Source organism: Lissotriton vulgaris, chromosome 11, assembly GCF_964263255.1.
Source record: "Lissotriton vulgaris chromosome 11, aLisVul1.2, whole genome shotgun sequence".
Classification (NCBI taxonomy): domain Eukaryota; kingdom Metazoa; phylum Chordata; class Amphibia; order Caudata; family Salamandridae; genus Lissotriton; species Lissotriton vulgaris.
In genome coordinates, this window is record NC_141699.1 from 303791674 (window position 1) to 303803767 (window position 12094).

General features: G+C 31.8%; 1 protein-coding gene across 1 annotated transcript in view; it reads right to left on the reverse strand.

Annotated features, from left to right (window-relative positions):
- The window catches only part of KSR2 (kinase suppressor of ras 2), a 1792292-nt gene that overhangs the window by 675941 nt on the left and 1104257 nt on the right, over nucleotides 1-12094 (reverse strand). The window lies entirely within an intron of this gene.

The following is a 12094-nucleotide window of genomic DNA, read 5'->3' on the forward strand; positions in this document are numbered from 1 at the left end:
ACGTATGCATTATATATAGCACATTCATATGCATCATCTTTTAATTTCGTATATCCGGTTTTGCTGCATATATTGTAATTTATTAAATGCTGTTTAAAAATAAAGATCGCTTTTTAATAATAAATTACGTAACAGTTCTTTGCAAATAGGCTTTGCAATACACAATTTAATTCACTTCCCGCGAAAAAGTCTAGCTGTTCGTGCGCTCTTAAAAATACACGTTTGTGTTCCTTAGTTGTACTTCAGTGAACAACATACAACAAGTCTTCCTGCTTTTAAAGTACAAAAGTGTCCACCAACTTGCCAAATGTGTGCTTATATTAATTACGTTCACATGCATGTAAATTCAAGTAATTTTATATCTTACGTTTTGCTGCAGTAATTGTAATTTATTAAATGCTGCTTTTACATTAGCACTATCCTTTTATTAAAAATTTCCCCAGCACTTCTTTTCAAAATCGGCTTTTGATATACATTATTTAATTTACAAGCCCCCTAAGAACTCTTGCTTTTTGCGTGTGCATAAAAATCATGCCGCCATTTTACAACGTTTCAACGTACAATTTTATAAATGAAGTGAACAAATACGAGCGCACAGCTTCAAAGGCAACATAAATTACATAAAAAATATAAATTATTATATCGCGTCTCTATATGCAGAGTAAAGCTAACAACTTTCGTTTACATTTAAGTTTGGCCTGCATGTTACGCTTATAAAGTATTGCTGTTCACGCGTTCACCAAACAGACTACCATTTTACATGGTATTAACGTGCAGTTTTATCGAGTAACTTGCAAAATGCTGCGCACTTCTTTAAATTACAATTAAAATATGAATTACATACAATCAGTTCACCAAGGGAACATCTTTGTAAAATTATAACACATTGCCGCTTCCTTATTTGTGATAACTATATTTTTGCTGCTGACTGCAATTAATTATAAATTAATTATAAATTACCTTTTCAAGCCAGCTTTCTCATCACTCGAACACCCTCTGCAATCGCTAACAAGCAGTTTTTGCTCATGCATACAACAATGTTTTAGTTACCTCCCTTCATACCAATACTGCATTCCTATTGGTCTTTATTAAACCACTATCCTGACGTGCCAACAACACGTTAACTATTTAATGGCTAAAAATAAACCGCACGTAAACATTTCCTTATTTCTCAGTACCGGCTATATTTTCATTATTACTTTTATGTTGAGATTATTTTACATCTAATAACAAATAGCGCTATTATGATATTTGTTAAAATGTCAGTCTTTAACTTTTGTTCAAACGTAACATATGCGTTTCAGATATTGCGCAAACTATCAAATAATTTATGCTCACTTTATCTTTTCAAAAGTAAGTGCTTTTAATAATTAGCTTGCTATTTCACTGTATACCACATGCAGCTATTGTGCGAGTCTAATGGCTGCTTAGAAACTAAGTGCTTTTAATAATCAGCTTGGCATTTCACTGAATGCCACGTGCAAGCGTCAATAGGCCTGGTACTTGTTCATATGGAGTGTCGGGCGCCTGCTTAGAAGTTACTTTCGTTTTAAGGGCCTGGCGTCGATGTGTCTGGGATTTGTGGATTCATGTACAGCGTGCAGTGGGGCGCGCATTCATGGTCATTTATTTGTGGCGGAAGTATTCGAAAGGGGCTGGCGTCAATGCGTCAGTGACTTACTAAAGAAGCTTGACTTCAATGACTCGTTAAAGTGGTGCTAAATAGTGCAGTGCTGTGACCTTTGCTTAAGGAAGAACCTTTAATAAAATAGTCTGTTGAAGTGCTGCTAAATGGTATCATGCTGTAATACGTCCGGCATGTTATAACTATTGCTTACGTCCTGGAGCGTGCTGTAGTCGTTATTTTAATTTACAAATTTAATTTACAAATATAAATCTGTATGTCTCATTCATTTAATTTAGTGCACTCGTAATGGAAAAAAGCAAGTTCACGGGGTGGCTGCGAGCTAACCTTGTAATGTCTTTGTTATTTATTTAATATAAACAAATAGCATATTTCACTGTATGCCACGTGCACCTCTTTTGCGAGCTTAATGACTGCTTACCAATGTAATGTAACATTTATGAACATATTTTTTTTCTGACTGTTATTTAGTCAATGTCAAATATATACGCTATATGTACATTGCATATTAAATGTAACTGCAACTTTAAAGTACACTCGCAAAATAAGGCTACTCTGCACTGAGTACATTGCATTAACTAATCTGCACATATTACTTGCTACTATGCACTTACTACTCTGCACCCACTGATATGCAGTCTGCAGTTACTACTCTGCACCCTGCCTACAGAATACTACTGCTCTAACTGGTTTGCTCTCTGTATTCACTGCTCTGCACTCTGCACTCATTACTCTGCATTATGCATTCACTGCTCTGCACTCTGCTTTTAATACTCTACACTCTGCTCTCACTAATGCGCACTCTACCCTCACGACTATGCACTATGCACTCACTACTTTGCACTTCACATTCACTACTCTGCACTCTACCCTCACTACTATGCACTATGCACTCACTACTTTGCACTTCACATTCACTACTATGTACTTTACATTCACTAGTCTGCACTCTATCTTCAGTATTCTACACTCTGCACTGACTACTCTGTGCTTACTAGTGTGCACCCATTAATATCGCTGAGATACCCGCCACCCCCTCTCAACACAATCCCCAAGGATGGGAATACGGAAACATTTCTTAACTTTTGGAAGTCGGGAGGGAGTTACCCTCCCGACCGTATTTATTAAAATATGAAACAAAATCAAAACATTAAAATAACAGTTTCATATCATGTACAATTTCATTTCCACATTACGATTTTTTGGCTAACCTTAACATATTTCTAACACAAAGGTTCTCCTAGCCAATACTAACATCCTACAAATACATTTTTAACTTGAAATTGTACATCCTAACGTCAAGGGTTAACGGCAAGGTCGTAACTGGTGTCACATCCCTAAACTAGAATTACCCCCTCACTTGTGAGGGGCAGCCGCACAGAGGACTGTACTTCATGTGCACATATCAATTTCCCTTGTCTTGACGGGGGCCCCAATTAACTCGAAGCCATTTTATGGTCGTTTGAAGACTCGTGTGAGGTGTCTAGAAGGTAGTGTAGACAACCCTCCCCACTACACAACTTACCACATCTGCCGTCGCAGATGTCCTGGCCCCGGGAAATTCCCAGGAGGGTCCCGTAGCCCCTCCTATCCAGGGAGGGGCCTTGACTGCCTTCCCTTTCCTTTCGGCGTCTCATCCTTAGAAGGGACCGCCTCACCGTTGAGGGGCCAATGGCCACCTCCCCCCGGGCGTGCTCATCCGTAATGGGTGACGCCCCCCCCATAGGGAACTTCCAACTACTGCTCACCGATCATGACCTTACTGCCTGACCAAATAATAAATACGACACTAAACTAGAAAGACTAATTACTAAAGAGGAAAAGACAAAAGATGCTCAAAGTATGACTGTCGAAACATCACTGATCAACTCTGGTGCAAATACTTTATTCGATAAAATATACTGTAAAGAATTATCCAATTTATTGCATAATGAATCACCACTTTAATCAAAGCAACCTGTAAGAAAATTGAGTTACCACGTCAAAAAACTTTATTTCAAACCACTTGCTGTCTTCAGGGGCTGGTGGGTTGTCAAAAATGGCTCTTTGTTCCGTCTCGAGCTCACGTGCAGCAGGGAGGTGCAGCTTCAGAGCACAGGAACAAGAGGATGCTACCTTGGCTTGTCGCTCCTTTTATCCTTCTTCAGGCGGGCGTAAACCAGCCTCCGCCCGCCTCCAAGGGCTTGGCTGGCGACTTCAGTGTCTAGGACAACCCACTCTAGGGCAAGAAAAAGCACGCCCCAGCTACGCCGCTTCGGGCATACCAGCCGAGACTCACCTCCCGCCCAAGATGGCTTCCCGGGGGGATCGGGGTACTTCACCAAACGTTCGGGGGGACTGAGTGGTCGCCCCTTTCCATATGTACTCTGCATTTACTACTCCTAACCATACCTACAGAATACTACTGCCCTAACTACTATGCACTCTGTATTCACTGCTCTCAACTCTGCACTATGCATTTACTGTTGTGCACTCTGCTCTTAATACTCTAAAATCTGCATTCACTACTCTGTACTTAACCTCACTACTATACAATTTGCCCTCACTGCTCTGCGCACTGCCCTCATTTATTTGCATTTTGCCCTCACTACTCTGCACTTTCCACTTACTACTCTGCATTCTATACTCATTACTATGCAATCTGCCCTCACTATTCTGCACTTTGCACTCACTACTATGCACTCAGCCCTCAATTAACATAATTCAACTAAAAATCTTTATCTTTGAGACTGATCACAAGTTAGTAAAAACAACAACATGCATGACTGGGCAATGACTAATTCTATTTCTTTTTTAAAAAATAGAATTATAACAATTTCATTATATAACAGCTTGCATATAACTGCTAAATATGCTATAGCTTATGTAATAAGACTGTTTAAATAATTGCAACATATACTAAGAAGCAATATATAAAACATAAATGGCCTTTAAATGTCGTCAAGAAACATATGCGTTTTATTATATTATCTGACAATTCAATTATATATTGTTTTCTTTTTGGAATTGATTATATACAAGTAGGCAAAACAAAAGTTTAATATACATTACTTTTTTTTTACAGATTGTTCTAAAAAGAAGCTAACAACAAGGTAAGATACTTAGTGCAAGTTTTTTATAAAATATGCCTAATATCATTGAATGCATACATTATTAATGTTGCTTATCATTCTATGTTGCAATAGTTCATCAAAACATTACTACTAATAAATTAGGTTTTCATATTATAAAAGAAAATATTAGTCATGCATGCATAACTATACTGTAATAATAGCAAAATCACATATCTGAAATAAAAAAAGAACACATAACAGAATAACATAAAATCTTTGACTACAGTTTTAGAAAAAGACAACATAATGTATAGTAACATACAAGCACACTACAATCAAGCACATGACAAATTTTCGCAAACTTCTAGAGGTAGACAATGCTTACCAAATAGTCTATTTGCCATAATTCACAATTACAATAAACAAGCACACATATGGGATGCACAAGATTTGCATTATATAATGGATCTTGGAAATGCATTATATTTACATATGCATCAGATTAATAAACACGAATTTATGCATCCTGATGAACTACCAAAATATGTAATGCATGAAAATAATATATATTCAATACATCGTCGCCAGCCATACTATGGTAATATATTTGAACGTTTTGATTTGTCATATCCAGACATTAGAGAAGCATTAAATATATCAATAACACATACTGGATTATTAATATGCATGGATGTATATGTAATTTCTATATTTAAAAATGAAAATACATACTTTATTTTTGATTCACATAGTCGAGATTATAATGGGATGCCACATCCAAATGGCACATGTGTAGTAATCATAAAAAAAAGTTTTCAGGATGTAATGCATCATATTTGTACTTTAGCAAGTTTTATAAAACAAGGTAATGCTACAGATATACAATTTGAATTAACACCAATAGATGTTATAAAAATAAAGGAAAAATCTTTTAAACAAGCATTACAAAAAGTACATAAACTTGGAAAGGATGAAAATACACTATTAGTACATGATGCAAACATTTTAGAGCAGAAAAATAACAATAGTGGCATACTTAAGAAAGCAACATCATCTAATTTACAATCTGAACAGACTAGTACTATAACATACACACAAATTACAAGTACATTAATACATGCAACACCTAAACATGTTATGAAACAGACTTTGAAAAAAAAAAGGTGTAACACAGACACAATTAATTCTACAACTGCTAAAACAGCTAAAATTAGTGCTCTGTTAGAAACAGAAATTATTCAGCAAAAAAATGATCAGCAGACACATATTAATGAAGGTACAACAAATGTACCAGTAACAGAAAAATTGCAAATTGCTAAAAAATGTAACAAGAAAGTACATAAAAAAAAAGGCATTAAAAAACATACAATTATTGAAAAGACCTTAAAAGCAACTTTACTAACAGATAATAGTAATCCAAAACTCAAAAATAGTAAAAAAATGAGATTGAATAAAAAAGAATTATTACTAGATACTATGCATACATTGCAATCACATGATATAAATACTATTAGTTGTCAAAATAACAATAGTAACATAGTGATAGAAGTTAACTGTAATTTAATAAATACACAATTGCAAGAGATGAAAATAGATAACACATACATTTGCAATCTTGTATTTGCTATTATTTATAGTCAAAATACAGATACAACAAAATGGACTGCAGAGGATATGCATAATTTAATGCACCTTGGCAAAAATATGTATGTAGATATGACAACTTTCTATAAGAAACAAAACATACACTTTGAAAATATACCAACTTATATTGAATATGATCATAAAATATATCGAATTAAAATGCAAAAAGAGCAGTTCTATAGCATTGTGAAAAATAATACAGTACAAAAAAACATACACTTAACTATAACAAATGCTTTAGCTAGACATTATTGTAATATAATATTTTTACATACAATTGTAATAATTAATATTAAAAAACATGATACCTATTGCATTTATTACTCACAAACATCAAAAAGTAGTCATAAATATACAACTGACTACATTCCAAACAGTATAGAAATAAAAACATATTCAAATTTAATGGAGTATATAATGACTATATGTAAAAATATGCTCGTCATTAATGAAGAATTACTATTAATAAAAGTAATACCTTTAACAGTGACTAAAATTCTAAAGTCTTCTTTTAAAAAAACACAAAAAAGATTAACTTTAAAAAAAACTGTTGAAGATAAAAAACAAATGCTAATACACTATAGCACACAATTACCTTCTTCACCTACCACTTTCCAATTCGCAGTAATGACAAAAAAAGTTACAGGAGTAAACAAAAATACAAATAAAGAAATATCTACTTCACAAATATCTATGAAAGCAACAGTTACTAAACAAAATATGGGAAATAAAAGATATACAAATGAAATACAAATAAATAGTAACAGTGAGAATAGTATAGTACCTGAAAAAAATACTAATAATATGCATGAAGTAACATTTCAGGAAAGCACTAGTAACGAAAATATCTCAATTAATAATAGTAATAAAAATGCAATACCAAATATAGATGCAAATATGTTAACAATAACAGAAATAATAGAAGCTTTTCATAATGAAATACAATATGGTCCAGAATATATATGTACTATTTGTAATCAAATGTGGCATAAGCAGACAGTAAAAAATATAAGTTATATTGCAAACCAGAAAACATTTCTATTATGTAACATTAGTGAATATCAAACTAATTATATTTGTGAAACATGCTATCACTATATAATTAAAAACAAAATTCCACCATGTTCTGTTTACAATGGAATGAGTTTCCCTAATATACCATCTGAATTACATTTACATAATTTAGAGGAGAGATTAATATCTCCTAGAATACCTTTTTTGCAAATTAGAACATTGCCACGTGGATTTCAAAAAGCATTAACAGGTGCTGTTGTTAATGTACCAGCTGATGTTATGACCACGATTACAATGTTGCCAAGACAAATAAGTGATAATATGACAATTCCTATAAAATTAAAAAGAAGATTACGTTATAAATCATACACACATTATGAAAATGTAAGACCTAATAAAGTAAAAAATGCAGCTGTATATTTAGCTTGCAATAGTGAATTATTTAAAGAATATGGTATAACTATAAACTCAGATTGGCAATATACACCAAATGAAGAAACAAATGATACAAATACGTCTGAAACTAACAATACTTCAAGTAGTACAGATGAACTACCTGTAGGTAATTTAGATACATTATTAACAAATGAAACTATTCCAACAGATAACATTAATGTATTAAGTTTAGCTCCTGGTGAACATAATACTCCACGTGGATTATATGAAGACAAAGATTCGGAATACTTAGCATTTCCAACAATTTTTTGTGGTAAACGTAGAACAGCTAATGAAAATAGACATGTACCAGTACATTATAGTACTATATGTAAATGGGAATTACGAAGTTTTGACAAAAGAGTGGCTAATAATGTAACAAATCTGTTTTTCAAGTTAAAAAGATTGCATATTAAACAAATACAAGACAAAATTTTTATATCACTTAGAAAGTATTTTACTAATGGAAAAGTTATCACAGTGAAAGATATAAAAGATAACTTAGACAGCATACTACAATACAATGAAGGTTACAAAATATTAAAAACAATACGAAGTTCTCCTCCATATTGGGAAAATTGTAAGAAAGATTTATTTGCAATGATAAGGCAATTGGGGATTCCAACTTTTTTTCTAACATTATCAGCAGCAGAAACAAAATGGTACCATTTGATTAATATATTATTACGGATAAAAAAAAGAAAAGAATGTACAAGAGATGAATTCAAAAGTATGACATGGGAAACAAAATGCAGTCTAATACAGCAAGACCCAATAACATGTGCACGACACTTTGATTATCAAGTTAGAAAATTATTCAATTGTATTTTACTTCATAAATCAAACCCAGTAGGTAAAGTACTAGATTTTTTTTACAGAGTTGAATTTCAACAGAGAGGATCACCACATATACATGCATTACTTTGGATTGATAAGGCACCACAATACAACATACATAAAGACGACAAAGTAATACATTTTATAAATAAGCACATAACATGTACAAAGACAGAAGAGACACCTTTAAACAATTTACTTCCATTACAAAAACATGGTCATACCAAAAATTGCCGCATAAAACATAAAAAAACATGTAAATATCAATTCCCAAGATATCCAATGGCATGCACAATGATATTAAAGCCATTACAATTAGAAAACACTAACAATATGTTTAAAGAACACATAGATATTATTCATGCTACAATGAATACAGAACAATTTGCAAATTACACATATGAAGAATTTTTACAGCACATTCAAATAACAGAAGAGCAATATATAACATGCATTCAGTCACAAATAACTAAAACTACTATATTTTTAAAAAGAACACCAGCTGAATGTTTTATTAATAATTACAATAAAGTAATTTTAAGAGCATGGAAAGCTAACATAGATATACAGTATGTTTTAGATGCATATGCTTGTGCTGTATATATTGTATCATATATTAGTAAATCTCAGCGTGGTTTAAGTAAAATATTAGCACAAGCTGCAAAAGAAGTTGGCCATAATGTAAACATGAAAGAGCAATTAAAGTACATTGGTAATAAATTTCTAAATTGCACAGAAATTAGTGCACAAGAAGCTGCTTACCTTATATTGCAAATACCCTTAAGGAAAAGTTCAAGATCATTTGTATTTATTAATACAAGTATGCCAGAGCAGCGTACATATTTAATGAAAGACATTAAAACAATAAATATGTTACCAGAAACATCAACACAAATACAGTTTGACAATGTTATTAACAAGTACAGCAAAAGGCCAATAACATTAGAACAATATACTTTAGCTGATTATGCATCAAACTATAATACTAACCAGAAAATAAACACACAGAAAAAAAAAAATACTTATGATGACTTACTTTTAGAAACTAACTTTTATAGTTCAGATGAAGAAGAAGTTCAAATAGATGAATTAATAAGTAACAAACACAGCAAAATGTACAGTGAACGTAGAAAAAAAAAAATAATAAGATATAGACATTTCAATAAAATAAACGACCCAGAAAATTATTACAGAGAACTTCTAATGCTATACTACCCTTGGAGAATAGAAAACGATATAATTTCAGGAAAAAGTACATACTATGAAAGATACCTACAAGTACAAATAGAAGTAGATAGTAACTATAAATTATATAATAAGGAAGATACAATAATTAATACTGAAGAAACATGTAATAATGAAGAAATGGACACATCACCAGCATCACCCATACTACCAATAGTTATAGATAATCAAGTAACAACAACACATGCATATCAATCAGATACACAATATGATCTAGCATTAGATTTAGGAAGTAGAACAATTGCAGAAGAAGACTTATTAGTGAACAATATACTACCACAAGAAGAGTACAGTAATATTATGCAAGATTTAACAATGGAACAACTAAGTTTTGTTTACCATCACTTAAACTGGATAAAAACAAAAACAACATCTTTTTTTACTTTTTGTACTGGTGGTGCAGGAGTAGGCAAAAGTTATGTAATTACTGCACTATATCAAACTTTAGTCAGATACTATAATACAAAAGCAGGAGAAAATCCTGATAACATTTATATATTATTGACAGCACCAACAGGGCAAGCTGCACATAATATAAATGGTCAAACTTTACATAGTACATTTAAAATTCCAATCTCACAAGCATTAACATATAAGCAATTAACACATGAAAATAGAAGTGCACTACAATGTAAATTAATGCATTTAAAAGTTCTGATAATAGATGAAATATCAATGGTTGGCACAAATATGTTAAATTTTATACACAATAGATTGCAAGAAATAAAAGCATCTATTGAACCATTTGGAGGTATATCAATATTAGCCATTGGCGACTTTTACCAATTGAAACCAGTTTTTGATACATATATATTTGAAAACTCAAAAAATATGTATGGACCATTAAGTACTAACTTATGGCAAACACATTTCAAAATATTTGAACTTACCAAAATAATCAGACAAATAAATGATATGCCATTTGCACAACTACTAAATAGACTTAGGATTGGTGAGCAAACAATAGATGATATTCAAAAGTTGAAATCGCGTGAAATAGAACCAGATTCAAGTATACTACAGTCTATACCATATATAATGTTTACTAACAATGAAGTTAATGAAATAAATCATAATGTTTTGATGCAACATATCAAACACTATCCAATGTATACTACAATAGCTATAGATACAGTACCAGGAGACTTAAGTCCAGAAGTAAAAGAAGCAATTTTAGAAAAATTACCTACTAATACAAATCAAACTATGTCATTGGCAAAAACATTACATATTGCAATTAAATTACGTTATGATGTAACTTCTAATATTAATGTGAATGACGGTTTAACTAATGGTGCAACAGGCATAATTGAATATGTTGAAACTACAAATAATATCCCAATCATTGTTTGGATGCATTTTGACAATCAAAAAATAGGCACACAAACAAGACAACAAAATAAACACCTTTACAAAATGAACATTTCTGACACTTGGACACCAATATTACCGATATCTCGAACTTTTCAATATAGCAAAAAATTCATAACAATAGTACGAAAACAGTTTCCATTACGACAATCATCTGCACGTACTATACATAGAACTCAAGGTCAAACAATAGAACCATTATATATACATTTCGGTAATAGCAAAACACATCACTTACACTATGTAGCCATTAGCAGAGCAAAGTCTTTAAGTAACATATATATTAAAAACTTTAAAGAAGATAAAATATTAACACACTTTAAAGTGCACGAAGAAATGTTTCGAATGAGAACAGATATGTTATTACAAATTTCAATACCACAAATACATCAATACAACAAAAAATTCACAGTAATAGCACATAACATAAGATCACTACAAAAACATTTCAAAGCAATGAAATCTGATACTAATATATTAAATGCAGACGTGTTATGTTTAACTGAAATAAATATAACACACAAAACACCTATTGAAACATATAATATTGATCATTACAATTGTTTATTATTTGACAAATTTTACAACATGCACACAAAACATGGAATAGCTATATATTACAACAAACAACATGTTATAAATCCAATTTTTACAACAGAAGAACAAATTGACATTTTAAAATTTACACAAATAATTAACAATACACAATACTTAATAGTCATTATATACAAACCACCAAAAGTTGCTATACAAACATTACTAGCAATTTTAAGTACGACATTAAATGCATATCCACATCATAAATACATCATAATGGGTGATTTTAACATTGACCTACAACAAACAACAT